The sequence below is a fragment of the Amblyomma maculatum genome, chromosome 6, assembly GCF_055883805.1.
Source record: "Amblyomma maculatum isolate TAMU_Amacu chromosome 6, ASM5588380v1, whole genome shotgun sequence".
Taxonomy (NCBI): Eukaryota; Metazoa; Arthropoda; class Arachnida; order Ixodida; family Ixodidae; genus Amblyomma; species Amblyomma maculatum.
The window spans coordinates 6,119,222-6,138,140 of NC_139349.1; the positions used below are offsets into that span (position 1 = coordinate 6,119,222).

An 18,919-nucleotide genomic window follows, 5' to 3' on the forward strand; every position below is an offset into this window, starting at 1 on the left:
AGCTGCAAAACTTTGGAATTCACTACCTAGAGGATAACCTTGCCGCGTGAAGAAATTAGCAATGTTTAATAAAATCCCACTATACGTCAACATATTATATCATAGAGTCGTGATTAAGGTATCGATTTTGTTACTATGTCAATCTGATGCATTTTTCTAATACAATGTTTTTAACAATAGTAACCTATTCTGCAAGCATATACTATATTATGTGCGCAATTTGACTTTAGCGCAAAATGATGACACACTTGCCTGACACTGATACACGTCGTTCGTTTATTGTAAAGGTTTTTTTTTTGTTTTTTTTTTTTTTTGCGAATGTTCACCTTTCTAACAAGCGTTTTATTCACATGAACCCCTTTCCAAACTCTGTTCTGAGGTTCCACTTTATAAAACACATTTTGTGATCCCGTCCTGAAAAAAAAAAAGAGTATTTTTTTTTATTTGATTTATTTCGGACATCTTGAAGTAAACGGAGTGCCGCGCCTGAATTTCGCACATTAAGATGAACTGAGTAAAGTTGCTGAGAAAGAAATTAATTGTGGCGAATAAAATCCTAAGCACGGGGGCCACTGGAAGGGCGGAACCTCCAGTCGAGGAGCTCGACTGTTCGCAAAAGCACAAAGGACACAGTATGAATGGACAAGAAAGGAATACTGAGATGATGATGATGATGATGATGATATTAATCAATCGGATTCGCGGTCGGGTTCGAACCCGGGTACTCCGGCACAGTGGTCGGGCGTCTTACCACTGCACCACCCAGGCGGGGCAGGGAAAATTGGTTTTAGCCTTTGGTACTTTAAAATTGCGCGCCAATCCCTTCCTATGCCCTATATCGGTATTGATTAAAACTTTAATTTCCACCGATTTAGAAGGCCCCCTACTCCCCGCTCCTGGCACGCAGGCCTGAGGAACGGGGGCTGGAACCTCCGCGACTAAGGACTGGCGAATATACATTGGTTATTCGCGACCTCAGCCGCCAGGTGGACGGCTTTCTGCTGGTCAGCGGGGACGAAGCTTCGCAGCAGGGTTACCCAGGCTTCTCTACTTTTAATGTTGTCCCTAGCGCCCGGAGACTTAGGGCATTCCCAAAGTATATGGTCGAGGGTCCCCCTCGCTTCGCAGGCTTTACATTTATCATTATTTCTCTCATCTATCTGGGTGTGAAACAACCAGACAGGGTTCGGAAAATTTCCGGCTTGTAATCGCCGCCAGGCTATGGCCTCTTTATTATTTAAGCTAGGATCCGGTGGCGGCATCAGACGTCTTCCTAATCTATAATTTTCGATTATTTCTTTATAGGTTTGCAAACGTCCGTCCATAGCCTAGGCAGTCGGGCGGCTCCGCGTTTGCGCGGAAGTAGGGATCTCGGGCTAAATCATGGGCCGCCTCGTTGCCGGGGACGGACGTGTGGGTGATTTTGCGATCGATTTTGGTTGCAGCTTTTAGAATTCGGGCGGCTTCTTGAGAGACCCTGCCTTTTCCGATATTCCAGAGAGCAGTTTTACTGTCGCTAAAGATATATCTAGCCTAAGTTCCGACGCAAGCCAGCGCTATTGCGAACTCTTCAGCCGTGTCTATGTTTCTGCTTCGGATGGTGGCGGAGACGACTGGTGCGCCGCTACCATCGACTACCGCGGCGACTGCCGCTCCTGATCGGCCGCTTGCAGCGTCTACGTAGGCAACTTCTTTTACTCTGAATTCTTCTGCACTTTTAACCAGTGCTTCTGCTCTCTACTCCCGTCTCTCCTTGTGGTATTCTGGGTGCATGTTGCGGGGGAGAGGACGCACAATGATGTTCTCGCGACATTGTGGCGGTAGGGCAACCTTGTCGGCTGTGCCCCTATCTATTTTTCGACCCACCCATTCTAAGATGGTTCGACCCGTGCTCGACCTACTTAATCTCTCATGTTGGGCGATTCTCACCGCTTCAGCAAGTTCCGTCCAGCTATTATGCACTCCCATTTCTATCAGGTGTTCCGTAGAAGAGGAGATGGGTAGACCCAGCGCCCTCTTGACGCACCGCCTGATGAGTGCGTCTATCTTTTTCATTGGTCCTGATGTTGAGGAACGGTGTGGCATAGCATATTCGACTTATTATGTATGCCTGCATCAGTCTCAAGAGGCTTCTCTCTTTGAGGCCTCTGCTTTGAATGCAATCCTCCTAAGTATCCCTGTTACTTGCGTCGCGTAGGTAGTGAGTTTTTTTATCGTTCCGTCGTTATACCCGTCCTCTTGAATAAAAAGTCCGAGGATTCTGATTTGCTGGACTTTTGGTACGGTTTTGCCGTCGACCTTAATTTCTACGTTAAAGTCGCCCTCATTTTTCTACCTATATCTTAATTATTGATTTAGATTGGTTAACTAAACCACCATTCTATTTATTAATTTTTTGTTTCCAGATTAGTAACATTATCTAAGAACAAAGCTAGCGGAATTGATGGTATTCCAGCAGAGTTGCTTCAAAACCTCTACCCCGACGCTGTTAACACACTGCATACATTATGTCAAAAGATTTGGACAACCCTGCAGTGGCCACAAGATTGGAGGTCAGTTTACATCCCCATTCCAAAGAAAGGCAGTGCCAAAGATTGTTCCAACTACCGCACGATCGCGCTTATTTCGCATGCTAGCAAGGTGATGTTAAAAATCCTGCAAGGTAGGCTGCAGCAGTATGTGGATCGGGAGCTTCCGGACGTGCAAGCTGGGTTTCGCAAGGGCAGAGGAACTAGAGACCAAATTGCCAACCTTCGCTGGATCATGGAAAAAGCAAGAGAGTTCCAGAAACCCATTTACTTCTGCTTTATAGATTATGCGAAAGCGTTTGACTGCGTAGATCACAGCAGATTGTGGCAAGCTCTCCAAGAGATGGGAGTTCCAATTCACCTCATCTGTCTCCTCAGGAACCTTTATGAAGGGCAAGAGGCCACAGTCAGAACTGGGCATGGTCTTACTGATTGGTTTCCGATTGAGAAAGGGGTGAGGCAAGGCTGCATACTGTCGCCCTGCCTATTTAACCTATATGCAGGGTGCATCATGAGGAAGGCCGGTCTGGACGAGCCTTCAGCTGGAGTGAAGATTGCTGGAAAACGTATCAACAACCTTAGATATGCGGATGATACCACTTTAATGGCAGAAAGTGAAGTGGAACTCAAGAGACTTCTGATGCGCGTACAAGAAGAGAGTGAGAAGTTTGGGCTTAAACTGAACATTAAAAAGACGAAGATCATGGCGTCTTGCCCTATCAAGTCCTGGAGCATCAATGGACAAGAAGTGGAAGCTGTGACAGATTTTCTGTTCTTGGGCGCCAAGATTACCTCGGAAGGAGACTGCAGCCATGAAATTAGGAGACGCCTGCTTCTGGGAAAGAGAGCAATGGTTAGCCTTGACCGCCTAGTAAAGAGCAGAGACATTAGTCTGCCAACCAAGATCCGTATAACCCGTGCTATGGTCTTTCCAGTTGTGATGTATGGATGCGAGAGTTGAACTGTGAAAAAGGCTGACCGCCGAAGAATTGACGCGTTTGAATTGTGGTGCTGGCGAAGACTTAAGAGTTCCTTGGACTGCCAGAAGATCAAATCAGTCGATATTGTCGACCATAAACCCTGACTGCTCATTGGAGGGTCAAATTCTAAAGTTAAAGCTCAGCTACTTTGGTCATCTGATGAGAAGAGAGGAGTCGCTGGAGAAAGATTTGATGTTGGGAATGGTTGAGGGTCGCCGGAGAAGGGGTAGGCAGCGAACGCGATGGTTAGATGGCATTCTCGAGGCATTGCAGATGAAGCTATGTGATGTTAAGAAGATAGTGAGAGACCGGAAAGCATGGCGTGACATGGTCCATAGGGTCACGAAGAGTCGGACATGACTGAACGCCTGAACTGAACTGAGTAACATTGTCACTTCTCTGCTTTTAAGCCACCAATCTTCCAGTCGTTTTTTGCTAGTTTCCACCGCCGGTTTATTCACCCGTCCACTGGTATATCTAAACCCCAGAGCTTCAGGAACAGTGACTGCGCCTGCATCAACTTTCAGTCATAACACCTGTGGCGCTCCTGGCGGAGAGAGCGGGAGTTAAGCCGCCGTTCATGCGCACCGCCGTCTCTCATGGACGGCGCGAGTTGGTCGCCCAGCTATACATATATTCTAGGCACTATAGCTAAGCTTTGAGGCGTGACGTCTTAACACCTGTGGCGCTCCTGGCGGAGAGAGCGGGAGTTAGGCCGCCGTTCATGCGCACCGCCGTCTCTCACGGACGGCGCGAGTTGGTCGCCCAGCTTTGAGGCGTGACGTCACACAGAGTTCATGCGAAAGGTCATTTCATGTGCACCGCCGTCGCACCGCAAAGGCTTGAACGTGAAAGTAGCATTGCTTTCGCAATAAAAAGGATGCTAGAAGAGAGTACAGCTGGGTTTAAATTAGCGTATCTTAATACGCTTATTTAGCGACAAGGACTAGCAATAGCGTATAGTGTTTTCTGAATTTAGTGAACGCAGCTGACGTGGTGCTTTTTGTGGGCAGCCCAAGCGATCTGCAACGCCTCTCAAATATATCCGAGGGAATTAAGGAAGCAGCAAGCATAATAATTGGTTCACAGGAAGGGAAAGGCGCAGTATCTGTCACACTTGCTCTGTGGACACCTGAACCGCGCCGTACGGGAAGAGAGGAAGGTGGGAGTGACAGTGGAAATATAGAAAGAGGAGCCGTAGTGGAGTGCTTCGGAGTAATTTCGACCACATGGGAATCTTTAACATGCGCTGACATCGCACAGCACACGAACGCCTCTTCGTTTCGCCTCCATCGAAACGCAGCCGCCGAGGTCGCGTTCTGGCACAGTAGTAACAGTAGTCGGGCGTCTTACCACTGCACCATCCCGACGGGGCCCAAACATCAGATTCCCATTCAACAGTGAAAAATCTGAAGCTAAACGATAGCGCAGCTGGAGGAATATCGAGGGACAAGAAAACGCCACGCGTATAGGAGCAATTAATACAAACGTTGACTGCTTAATAATAATAATAATAATAATTGGTTCACAGGAAGGGAAAGGCGCGGTATCTGTCACACACATTTCTGTGGACGCCTGAACCACGCCGTAAGGGAAGGGAGGAAGGTGGGAAAATGTTGCAGTGCCGAGAAAAGGTGCCTATGATTTTTCTCAACATGGCCTTACCTCTACTCCGCTTCCCGCCTGCATGAAATGCGCATGCTCGCCGAAACAAAAGCAGCGCATATACCACTAGCGCACGGCAGAGGCCGGTAAATAAATTGCATATTGTGGGTTCAGCTTCCAGAAGCGCGTCATACGCTGTGAGGTGGTGCGGATAAATTTAGATCCTCCATGGCTCTGTGCGTTGACATCGCTCCTCGCACGGTAGTTCTCATTATTTCTTTTTTATGATTCACCCCTCGGAAGCAGGGTCGCTACGAATAGGATCGAACCCGCGACCCTAGTATCAGTAGTCCAACGCCAAAGCTTCTCAGCCACTGCGGCGGCTTAGGAAGGGGTGCGCCATAATCTTCCAGCGGGTAAAAACTAACCGGCGCGCTTTCCCCAACGCGATATGGAGGAATCTCGCTTACAATGATGGCCGTCAGAAATTACGCTGCCACGCTGCCACGCGGCACCACCGCCAGGTCTCTCGGCAAGGTGATTGATTGATTGATTGATTGATTGATTGATTGAAAACTTAATTGAGTGCACGGGAGTTCTCGGAGTTGTGGGTGGTCCGAGTTCCGGCAGCCCAATGGCCTGCGCCGCACGTGGGCCCTGCGAACCAGTCCTCGTTGTTGGTCGGGGTTCTCGCTGTGCAGATATGGCCTCCCACTGCTCCAAATTGGAATTAGGAAGTTGGCATGCCCACACCATATGAAAAGCCGTAGCTATTTCTCCTCAGTGTGGGCACTCTGGTGTGTAAAGTGAGGGGTACCATTGGTGGAGTTTAAATGGTATAACGAGGGTGTCTGTTTGTAGCCGGCGGAGGGTGTGTTCTGCCTTGTCTAGTTTTGTGAGGTGTGGGGTATGTGTGTCTGGCCTGTCTGTAGGCCTGTAGGAGTTCAGCAAAGGTGATTATAGGCTATGTGATATGCTCTTTTTCCTCATCGGCTAAGGGGGGATCCCGGTGTAAGAGAGCTCGGGCGTGCCAGTGGGCGGCGTCATTCCCTCCCGTGTGTTCCATGTGTCCCGGAAACCATATGATTGAGGCCCGATTAGGAGGGTGTTTTGCTAATAGTGTCAGACATGAGTGATGGATGAGTCCGCTGATAATATTCCTGCACGAATTTTAGGAGTCGGTGAGTACAATAGCGTTTGGGTTGGTAGCCAGCGCTAGTGCAATGGCTGCCTCCTCTGCGTGAGTGGGGTTGGATGTGCGGACTGGTGCGCAGTTGACTAATTTGCACGCGGGATTCGTTATGGCGATGGTCATCCGCCCTTGGAATGGACCGGCTGCATCCACGTAGAGCGTGTCCGGGTGGCCATCCTATTTCTTGCGAAGGCTTTCAGCTCTGGCGTTTCTTCGCTCCGCGTTAAATGTCGGATGCATGTTTTTGGGTATTTGATGGACATAAGATGTTCTTGCTGATTGATAGAGGAAGTTCCGTCCTCTGGTCCACTGTGTCGGGTACTTTGAGGTGTATCTTGTTAAGAAGGATTTGGCCTGTTCGAGTGATGGCTAGGCGGTTGAGCTGTGACAGTCGTTGCGCCTCCGAAATTTCTTGGAGTGTGTTGTGGATGCCGAGAGACATGAGGCGCGATGTTGATGTGGTCTTAATTGATAGGCCGCCCGTATTAGTGACTCTAGCTTTGCGATTTCTTGCGAGGTGAGGTGAAAGTAGGCAATCCCGTAGATTATTCGTGAGACAACAAAAGCTTGTACAAGGCGAATTGCGTCCCTTTCTTTTAAGCCGTGGTGCTTGTTGCAAATGCGGCTGAGCATCCTTGTTATCTGCTGCGTTGTTGTTGCGAGTTTTTTTACGGTCGTGGTGTTTTTGCGGCCTTTTGGCATGCACTGGCCAAGGATTTTAATTTCGGATGGCTTGGGGATTTCGTGTCGATCGATGCTGACTGAGATGTTTTGAGCAAGAGGTTGTCTTGGGTTCTTGAGTATGAGCAGTTCCGACTTTTCTGGGGCGCACTGTAGACCTAGAGATTTTGAGTACTGGTGGACCACGTCGGCTGCAGCCTGAAGACGTTGGTCCACCTCTGCGTCGTTCCCAGTGCGGTACCAGATCGTAATGTCATCTGCGTAGATGGCGTGTTGTATGCCTTCAATTTTGAAAAGCTCAGACCATTTCTGAGGGCAGTGCTCCCTAGCGGAGGAATATGAAAAAGTGGCCAGACGGCACAGGCTGCGCTTCAAACACCGTTGCTCAAAACAGTGAGGTGAAAAAATTTTCTTCGTGCAAACAAAAAGAAAGACGTGGGACACTGGCGGTGCCCTTATTACGCACAGCTCGTGCAAGGACACGGAGAGCTGTGACGAAAGACGACGACGCCAAGTGAGTCTGATGACAAGGGACAAGACCCAATACACGCATAAAAAAGGGGGAAAAGTGGCCGGCCATGAAAGCGTACTTTGTCAGCTGTCGCAAGTTTGGACAGAGACTCACTCGCGTCCAAGATTGCGCGCACGAAAAACAGACATCGGGGCGGGTTTCATCAAGGTGAACGGCGACGCCGATATCGATTGTTGCAGTGACTCCGTGCTGGCAGCGCGGTAAATTATTTTGTTCTTCGCTTCTGCAGAGTAAGGAAGCAATTAAAGTCCTGAGGCTGTCAGCTGACATATTGTACACGCTCTTTGCTGAAGTGATTGAAGGTGTGTGTGTATATATATATATATATATATATATATATATATATATATATGAAGGAAGGAAGCCAACAGTCGGCGAGGCCAAGGAAAGCGTTGGGGATGGTACTTTGCCTTTTTTTTAATGTTTACTTGGATAATCACAGAAATTAGTAATGTAATTTCTGTCTAATTATCTTTCCCATAAACATATTACATTACTAATTTCTGTGATTATCCAAGTAAACATTAAAAAAAATTAAAAAAAAAAAGGCAAAGTACCATCCCCAACGCTTTCCTTGGCCTCGCCGACTGTTGGCTTCTTTCCTTCATGTAATTTAACGAGCACCCTCATTTCCCCTATATATATATATATATATATATATATATATATATATATATATATATATATTGTAGTGTGGTAATCTTCATCGATATAACCACTGACATGCGTCGCGTGCTGCCGCTCTCAAGGACGAAGAAGTTGTTCGCTGCCTTGCTCTTTCGCCACGCCTGACGCTTCGCTGCGAGTCTCCCCTGAGCGGCTGGAATCACCTGGGTTCACCGAATAAACACACCCCTACAATTGGTGGAGGTGCTGGGTACGTTCCCATCCACCCTGGAACTTAGAAGCCGCACGTTGACCACTGCTTCCACCATGCCAGACGAGACCACCTCGACATCGGCGCCCCTACCAACCACGGTACTGTGTTCTGGCGTTCTACGGCAGCGTGATCCATGCCTCTTCAGTGGCACGGCTGACCAAGACGTCGACGACTGGTTGTCGGCGTATGAACGTGTCAGCAGTTATAACAGATGGGACGACACTATTAAGCTAGGTAACGTAATCTTTTACCTGACCGACGTGGCGAACCTCTGGTTTCGCAACCATGAGGCAGACCTGCCATCTTGGTCTGCATTTAAGAAGAATTTTTCGGAAGTGTTTGGCCGTCCTGCAGTTCGCAAACTCCGAGCAGAACAACGCTTGCGTGAGCGCACACAGCATGCCGACGAGTCATTCACAAGTTATATAGAGGACATCGTTGACCTGTGCAAACGTGTCGACCCAGTAATGTCCGAAGCGGCTAAGATCGGACACATCTTGAAAGGTATCTCCGAGGACGCGTGTCAGATGCTCTGGCTGAAAAATCCTGCCTCCGTCAGTGAAGTGATTAAACTTTGCCAGAGCTACGACGAGCTTCGAAAGCAGCGCGCTTCTACCCGGCGGTCCGGTTTTAGAGACGACACCATTTCTACACTAGCACTGGGGGGTTCTACTTCATCTGAGGACAGCCCTTTGATTCAACAGATAAAAGCCTTCGTTCGCGAAGAGGTCGCCCGCCAGCTATCCCTGGTCCCTCAATTACAAGACACTGGTCGCCTTGTTCCTGACATGGCTCCGTCTTTGGCCCCTACCATACGGCGTGCCGTGCAAGACCATATCGCTGATGTCCTTTCGCCCAGTTCCGTGCTCTCGCCCAGCCCAGTGCTTCCGACCAGCCCCGTGTTACCGCAAGTAACGGCACCACTAACGTACGCCCAAGTTGCGGCCAGGCCGCTAATGCCAACCGCACCTGTTTCCTACCAGGCCGCCCCTTCCAACCATCCTTCACCATCGCCTGGGTCGGCGTTCCATGTCCGTATTCCAAGGGTACGCCAACGCCCTACGAACCCTTGGCGCACCGCAGACAACCGGCCAATTTGCTACTCTTGTGGGCTGCCGGGCCATGTAGCCCGTCTTTGCCGCCAACGCCTTCCACCTTCTTGCCCTGACCCCTGGAACTACACGTACGACGCCGACCAGCCCTCGCCGAGAACTCAACCCGGTTCCGAGTTCGTTCCTCGGGACAATCAAACGTATACCTCTCGCCGATCATCTTCCCCTCGTCGCCGTTCACCATCACCGCTTCCCCGACGTTCTACCGGCGCTGTTGAGGGAAACTAACAGTCGCAGTTCCCGAGGCAAGAACTGCGCTTGGTTCGAACTCTTCAAGTCCTCCGTCTTCTCCCGCAAACGTAATACAAGTGTTCGTCGACGGTGTCGCAATACTCGCTCTTGTTGACACGGGCGCTGCCGTATCCGTCATCAGTGAATCTCTTTGCCGTCGTCTTCGCAAGGTGACCACCGCACTACCCGACTTTTCGCTTCGCACCGCTTCATCCCAGCGCATTCATCCCTCAGCAGCGTGCACGGCCCGTGTTCTCATCGAAGACGTCTTATACACCATCGAGTTTATTGTACTGGCTCACTGCTCACACGACATCATCCTGGGCTACGATTTCCTTTCCGCTCATCATGCCGTTATTGATTGCGCCCGCGCGGAAGTTTCCTTTTTACCTCTTTGTGATACCGTCTTGTGTGACGTCCCTACCCGGCCTGCAAAACTCCTCGTCGCCTGTGACACAGACATTCCTCCATTTTCTGCTGCCCTCGTTCCACTCTCCTGTGAAAGCGTTATTAGTTCGACTGTCTTCTTCACACCTTCCGACGCCGCTTCACGCCATCCCTGCCTCCTGCTTCCATTTGCTGTCCTCAAGTTCGAAGACGGCCTTAGTGCAATGTACGTCTCAAATCCATTTTCGTGCCCGTCCGTCCTGCTACGCGGCGAGTGTCTCGGTCGTATTGAAGAACTTGATCCCGAGCTTGTAAATACTCTTCCTGCAACGCCTACTTCATTAGACGTTAATGTGCTCAGCTCTTGCGATACAGTGACCGCTTCGACACCACCCGATGTTCTTCAACAAGCTATTGACGCAGATCTCCCACCCGCACAACGCGATCAACTCGCTGCTCTTCTACAGAACTTCACTTCTGCCTTCGACCTTCCTCACACTGCTCTGGGTCGCACGTCTGTCGTTACGCACGCAATCGACACTGGTACAAACGCACCTTTACGACAGCGTCCTTATCGCGTGTCGGCCTCTGAGCGCCAAGTCATTCGTACCGTACTCTGAGTGACATGCTGGCCATGTACGTCAACGACGCTCATTCCAACTGGGACCACGTTCTTCCCTTCGTAACCTACGCGTACAACACTGCGATACAGACCACCACCGGATTTTCTCCCTTTTTTCTTCTTTACGGGCGCGAGCCAACCTGCACAATGGACGCGCTTTTTCCCTACCGCCCTGATGTTTCTGAATCGACGCCACTCTCGGACGCCGCCCAGTACGCAGAAGAATGCCGTCAGCTCGCTCGTTCGCTTACAAAGGAAAATCAGTGGCAACAAAAACACCATCGTGACACTGGTGAGGCGCCTTCATATGCGCCCAACTCCCTGGTGTGGCTCTGGGTTCCTGCCACAACCGCCGGCCTGTCAAAGAAGCTTCTTGCTCGGTATCACGGTCCATACCGAGTCCTTCAAAAAACATCTCCTGTGAACTACGTAGTTGAGCCGGTTACGCCATCTGCGGACTTGCGTCGCCGTGGACGCGAAATAGTTCATGTGGACCGAATCAAGCCCTACTACGATCCGTCTGTCCTTTCGGCACCATGAGTCGCCAGGATGGCTCCTTCTCTGCCCGGGGGGAAACTGTAGTGTGGTAATCTTCATCGATATAACCACTGACATGCGTCGCGTGCTGCCGCTCTCAAGGACGAAGAAGTTGTTCGCTGCCTTGCTCTTTCGCCACGCCTGACGCTTCGCTGCGAGTCTCCCCTGAGCGGCTGGAATCACCTGGGTTCACCGAATAAACACACCCCTACAATATATATATATATATATATATATATATATATATATAGGATGCGAAGAGAACATTTAACGTACTTAGCCGCTTAAAAAGTTATAGGGCAAAGTGTACGCTTCATTTAAAGAAACATTTTATTAGACTCGACGTTTAGACCAGAAGCTGGCCTTCATCAGGCAGGTGAAGCCCAGCTTTTGGTCGAAACGTCGAGTCTAATAAAATGTTTCTTTAAATGAAGCGTACACTTCGCTCTCTCTCTATATATATATATATGTGTGTGTGTGTGTGTGTGTGTGTGTGTGCGCGTGTGCGTGTGTGCGCGTGCGTGCGTGCGTGCGTGCGCGCGCGCGCGCGCGAAGTGATGAAAAACGCTTTTGTGGGATGCGCATTTCCGGTGAGAAAATACCTCTGCTTTGTCTCGCTTCCGTCGGATAAAACTCAAGAACGAAGCGGTATGCACAGCTCAATTGAGGTCCCCCAGAGAATGGCGTCGACCGATTTTCATGAAGCCGCGATTAAACAGTGGCTATTGCCTTACTATATGCTACGTCACAGGGAACAGGTTTGTATCCTACTAGAATCAGACAACATTAATTTTAGCAGATGAAGCCCGCATGCCCCAAGAGTTTTCTCGCTTTCATTCGCCAGCTAGGCCTCATGGCGCAAATACAACTTTTTGAAGCGAAAGCTAAACTGGCCACGAACTTTCGGTTTCGCTGTGACGGTGCTCCGAGGAGGCACATAATAACCTTGAGCCGTTGCCTAGCAACCAGCGTAGATAGCGGACGCCGGCGCTCGCCGCCGTCGTTTGGTATGGCGTCACACCGCTTGCCTCATAATCCAAGGGTACGTAATAAACAGAATCAGTTACGCCACGCCCTACCTGGACATCAAGGCCGGATAAAAAAGAGAAATTAGACTGCCTGATCCCAAGATGCGTTAAGAAGGCGCTAGGACTGCCCATGGGTACCTCGAGCGAACGACTGCTCGAACTTGGGGTGCATAACACATGGGCAGAATTGGCGGAAGAAGTGCGAGTCTCCCAGTTAGACTAACGACCGAGACGGGCAGGGTGATCCTTGCAAAATTAGGACTCAACCCAGACAGAGGAATTTAAAGAAACGCCACAATTAGTAGGGAAAGCAGGAATGCCTTGGTAGTCCCCCCCCCCCCCCCCCCCTTTTTCCCTAGAAACATGCACCCAGGATTTAATATCGAAAGAAGAGCCAAACGAGCCGAAGCTCTAGAGCGACGGTTCAAGAACATGGGAGTGAAGGAAGTAGTCTATGTTGATGCGGCAAGTGGCAGAACAGGTGCGGCGGTAGCCTAGGTAGTCGATGGCCGAGGGCGCCGCCCAGGTGAAAATTTTCTGCTGGTTTCCTGCTGGGATCCTGCTGGTTCCAGCAGCTGCTGGGAATGTGCTAATAACCCAGCACTGCTGGAACCAGTAGCTGCTGGGACCAGTAGCTGCTGGGACCAGCAGCCACTGGGACCAGCAGCTATTGGAACCATTGGCTGCTAGGTTTCAACCGAGGGCTGCATATAGTCAGAATTTGGTGGATTGGTTCTCTGGGGGCTTGTCAGCCTACGAGAATTTGGTGCAGCGACTGCCTTGGACTGCACAAAGAAAATAATGGCAACAGCAGAGGTTTCAGTCATGACTCATAGTTTAATTTTATTTTCCATGCCCATATAAATTCTGCAATCTGCATGGACACATTTTCCCTTCGAGACTGTGGTACTGCAGCAGGTGTGCTCCAGCTCCAACTCGGATGGTGCCATGAAGGTAGCTGCATGAAAAAAAACAGACCAGAAAAGTATGCTACCAAAACCATGCTACTGCACATAAAATATGAATAATGGAAATTGAAAGCATCTACCCAAGAACCACATATTTGGTGCAAATCCACATGAGAACTGGTCAAGTGTGATGCAAACCACGTTTAGAGAAAATTTTCAATGAGCAGCGCTTCTACTAATGTGTGGATGGCTAGCTTTTGCATGTGCCTGTGCAGGCTGCACCAATGCCCACACGCACCCATGGCGTTTCATTCATTCAACCATGAGAACGCCACTCCTAGGAAAGTGTCTGCATTGCTTTAGGCAGATGCAACGTAACAACTGGTGTGGTATTGCCAGAAAGGTTAGATGAAATGAGGGGCTCGTTATGATACAATTTAAAGGAGCAAACAGTCTAGAAGTCCAAGGTAAACATTGGGGATAATTTTTCTTTTTAGGTTTGTTGTCGATGTTGATAAGAATGAGTGTTAAGATGATTTAGGGAGAAAGAATATTAAATGAAATGTGGAAGGAAAAACAATGCCGCTTTTCATGCAATATTATTTCTCCCAAAATCATCATGAGACTCATTCTTGTTAATAACAACAACCCTAAAAAAAAAAATTATACCCAACGTTTACATTGGAGTCGTAGACTGTTCGCTCCTTTAAATTAAATCAGAGATGTCAGAGGTATACCCATTGCTAGCCAGACATGACTGTTTAGCGGCATATTCTTTTAACCTTGTTTGGTATGCCACTCGTCATACACCCATACCCTGCAAATGGATTGGCATGGAAAGACAGTCTAGTTAGTCTATTTGCAACGAACCGTATCGAATGTGTTTTAACTTGCACAGTGTGTTAACTTGCGATTAGACGTTCTTTGAATCCTTGGCTGTTCACCATTGTTCGTACAATGCGAAAAACAATCGGGCGACAAAGATATTTTACTTGCCGAAAATAGCACCAATGATACTTCGGCAAAATGATATGGCCTATTTTAAACTAGGGACGACAAAATTACCAGCTCACTTACTAGTCAATTACTAGTCACTCGACTAGTAAGCGGATCTCGTCACTGCCGAACTGCGCTGGCAGTGGTGCGCGCTTGAGTCACAGTTCCCGCTTGCTTCACTGTTCTTTTCCTCCGTGCCTATAATAAGCTCTCGCAAATCCACTAAACGTTACACAACGCGAGGACTACAAAAAAAAAAAAAAAAAAAAAAGAAATGAGATGCACTTTTTTACTTACCAAACACACGCAGGTCCTAGGCCTTGCAGATGTCACATCACATTTCTCAGTCTTGACAGAAGTTGTTACACCACCTTGACCGGTTCAAACTTACGTAGATGTTTCAGGTAAAATGCCTTAAATAATTCATACTGACGACGACGTTTAAATATTGTAAAAAGCACAAAACACTCCTGCATTCGCAAACACGAGCCAGCACAGAACAGCTCACTACGTAAATGTCTAAACTTCGGAACGGCTTCTTTTGGCTTGTTGAGCGTCAACCGGAGACTGGTTACGATAGTGTCGTAAGCGCTGAAAATGCGCGTTTGTCACGTTACGAAAAAATACTCCTTAAATACTTCAAATTGTGCTAATATTACTATTTGTATACCATCTTACACGTAATTGTATTCGCTCTGCTCTGATCGTTGCACCAGATCGTTCGAAGGCGCATCGTCTGCTACGCTAGCAGATAATGGTGACAGCAGTAACAGCCTCGTGCATTACGCCGTGATAAACAAATTCGTAAAGATCAGATAACATTTTTTGCATCTTTGATGTTTGCAATAGCTCATAGCGGTATAACACTGCGGCTACCGGCCGAAAAAAAAAAAGCATAGCTTCTTTAAAAAGGTGTCTTTCGCAGCTACGGTGATATTTTGATCACGGAGCGGAAACATGGTGTAAAAACGGGTATATACTTTCCGTGCTACGTTTTTGTAGAATGAATGAGCTCGCGATAGGGCAATGCAACAAGTTCTCACGTGCGTAAATGAACTCCATTACATGCGTTTGTAAACTTGGGTGGGTTACTTGCTGGTTCCAGTAGCATTCCAGGAGGGAACCAGCAAAATTCTAAAACCAGCAAAGAAAACCAGCAAGCACCCTGCTGGAACCAGCAAAGCCAGCAGGTTGCCTGCTGAGACCAGCAGACGCTCACTGCTGGAACCAGCACAGCCAGCAGGTCGCCTGCTGGGACCAGTGGAAAACCAGCAGGTCGCCTGCTGGGACCAGTGGAAAACCAGCAAGCACCCTGCTGGAACCAGTACAACCAGCAAAAATCCAGCAGGCTACCTGCTGGTTCCAGCACAAACCAGCAGCTTCCAGCAAGAAACCAGCAGAAAATTTCCACCTGGGCGGTATCCGCGGCAGCCATCAGAGGCCGCAACTTACAGACTACGGATGAAGTTGCAATAGCGCTAGCTTGCGCAGGAACGAAAGCAAAGTTCATAATTAGCGACAGCAAAACTGTCATCCAAAATTTTGGAAAGGGGAGGATATCGCCGGAGGCAGCCAAAATCCTCATTCAAAGAAAGCTGAACAGGAAAATTCAGTTAATTCCGACACCCGCTCACGCTGCCGCCCCTGGTAACGAGGCGGCTCACGAGCTAGCCCGAAATCTTTACTTCCGGGTAGCCGTCGAGCCCCTCGAACACTGGGCATACGACGAGCGTCTGCAAAAAATGGGGAAATCACCGACCATTCAAAATTGGGACGTAAACGTACCCCGCCAGATGTTAGCCTAAAGAATAGAGAAGCAGCAGCGTGGAGGCGGCTACAAACTAATACCTGTATGAACCTAGTCTGGGCGTTTCACGCACTACCAGACCTTAGGGACAATGATCAGTGCAAACACTGCGGGGCGGCCGGGAACCTCGACCACATAATTTGGAAGTGCCCACAATCGCCAGGGTTAGGATTAAATATAACAAGTAGAGAAGCCTGGGATACCCTGCTACGAAGCGCGGACCCTGCGATCCCGCACCGCACTGTCCATCTGGCGGAAGAGGCTGTAACAAGCCATGAGCAACTTGCCAGCCTCTAACCCGCGGGCGCAGGACTCCCCGTCTTCCCCTGCACGCGTGCCGGGTGTGGGAAGAGGATGCCCATTTCCAATGGAAATAAAAGTTGTGCGACGGACCAACCATATCATCGTTGCACTAACCTTCGCTTGTTTCGCCAGCGCCGCAAGCCTGATAACTAGTTCTAATTAGTAACGTCATCACGTGGTGACGTCATCGGCCGTGACGTCATGCCTGGATGTTACACCATAATGACGTCACATCCGGCCATGACGGCACGACTAGTAATGACGTCACCTGGCGATTCACGCATATACGAAGCTTACCCTGTCGGGCGTTCGATCCGAGCGTTCGACCCAGGCGTCCGTGCGGCGCCTTTCATTTGGCGCTTCCTCGAACGCCGCACCACAGAGAATATAGAAATAGACACAGTACAGCAGGCATCAGCGGCGTCTCAAATTGTTTGACTGCAAAGAAAAGCTGCAATATCTGTCAATTCTCCGCGGACACCTTAACCGAGCTGTAAAGAAAAGTAGGAAGGTGGCAGTGAGAACAGAGAAAGAGGTGTCGTTGTGGAAGGCTTCGGACCACTTCGCCACAGACGATTTCACCTCATCGCAGAGGAAAAGCGGTGGAGTTGGTGAAGAGTGACAGTTCCTGGCCCTAGGGGGCTAGGAAGGTAGGTCAATGCCGCTTGCGGCGGGGGCTAGCCAGCCATCGAGTTTTTATCTGTTGTAGGCCGTCATTGCACCCGCCACCGCTTAAGTGGTGGACGACGGCGGTTGCGGCGTGCGTCTTTCTCTCCCTCTTCTTTTTCTTTCTTCTCTGCTTTCTTCTGTCCGCACGAGGGGTTCGAACCCGGGTAGCCCCGCCGGGGTGGTGCAGTGGTAAGACGCCCGACTGCGTATTTGGGTTTGCTCGGTACGGTGGCTCCGCAAGGGACAAAACGACAGAAGAGACGAAGAAAGCGGGCTGTTCCGACTAGCATCTACCGCCCCCGGGAGCCGAGCAGCCTAGCGATTAGTGGCCCATGCTTTTTCAATGGGCGTCATGTTGGACGCGGCACTAGCTTGAGAAAGCCTCTACTACTACTACTACTGTTACTACTACTACTACTACTACTACTACTACTATTATTATTATTATTATTATTATTATTATTATTATTATTATTATTATTAGTAGTAGTAGTAGTAGTAGTAGTAGTAGTAGTAGTAGTAGTAGTAGTAGTAGTAGTGGTAGTAGTAGTAGTAGTAGTAGTAGTAGTAGTAGTAGTAGTAATAGAGGAAGACTCGTTTCACTAAGTTGGCACTGAATTGTTTGTAGGTAACGGCCAAATTAACTGGCTAAATATCTTCCCAGTTTTAATTAATAATAATAATAATGATTGGTTCACAGGAAGGGAAAGGCGCAGTATCTGTCACAATTGTGTCTGTGGACACCAAGGGATGAAGGTGTCCACAGACACAAGTGTAACAGATACTGCGCCTTTCCCTTCCTGTTAACCAATCATTATTATTATTATTAATTAAAGCTGTGAAGATAATATTTAGCCAGTTAATTCGGCCGTTAACTAGACAATTCAGTGCCAACTTCATGAAACGAGTCTTCCTATATACTACTACTACTACTAATGATAATAATAATAATAATATTAATAATAATAATTAGCAGAGAAATATTACTGCCTATTATTATTATTATTTAGTAGTAGTAGTAGTTGTAGTAGTAGTAATAGTAGTAGTAGTAGTAGTGGCAGTAGTAGTAGTAGTATTATAGGCTCTCTCAAGCTAGTGCCGCGTCCAACGCAACGCCCACTGAAAAAGCATGCGCTGCTAATCGCTAGGCTTCTCGGCTCCTGGGGGCGGTAGATGCTAGTCGGAACAGCCCGTTTTCTTCGTCTCTTCTATTGCTTTGTCCCTTGCGGAGCCACCGTACCGAGCAAACCCAAATACGCCGCCCGACTACAGTGCCGGAGTACCCGGGTTCGAACCCGACCTCGGCAGCTGCGTTTCAATGGAAGCGAAACGAAGAGGCGTCCGTGTGCTGTGCGATGTCAGCGCCCGTTAAAGCTCCCCAGGTGGTCGAAATTACTCCATAGCCCTCCACTATAGGTTCCTCTTTCTCTCTTTCGACTTTCACACCCGCCTTCCTCCCTTCCCTTACCGCGCGGTTGAGATGTCCACAGAAAACAAGTGAGACAGTTACCGCACCTTTCCCTTCCTATAAATCAATCAGTTTTTAAATCAATCCGGTGGCTCAGCTATTCGCGGCGAGATCGACCTAGAGGTGGCACCACCGTCACTCCGGTAGTGTGGATCGGCAGCCAGCGGCGCTCGCAGAAACGCACGCTGCGTACGTCTGCTTCCGAGTTTACGGCGGGTTTGTTGGTGATGAAAACGTGTCTTCTGCAATATTGCAGAAAAAATCCAAGGATTTCGCCAATGCAGTAGAAGAAGACCGGATTTTAGAAAAAAAAAAAAACCCGCAACCACCAGTCTTCTAGATTTACTTTGCACATTTCTTGTGCTGTACCGCGCTCACGCGCCTAATGTTTTTCTTATCGACTTTTAAACATTTTGCGCGTGTCTCATCCGAGTGAGACCGGCGAATTTAGTG

The 18,919-nt window shown here is 48.8% G+C and overlaps 1 protein-coding gene and 1 long non-coding RNA gene across 5 annotated transcripts in view; both read right to left on the reverse strand.

The window, feature by feature from the left end:
• Nucleotides 1-18,919, reverse strand: part of LOC146184976 (uncharacterized) — a 591,446-nt gene that overhangs the window by 420,187 nt on the left and 152,340 nt on the right. The window lies entirely within an intron of this gene.
• Nucleotides 13,133-15,562, reverse strand: LOC146184979 (uncharacterized). Its single transcript, XR_014707956.1, has 2 exons — nucleotides 14,517-15,562; nucleotides 13,133-13,273 (listed from the first exon to the last, which is right to left on the reverse strand). It is a non-coding gene; the product is annotated as an uncharacterized LOC146184979 (long non-coding RNA).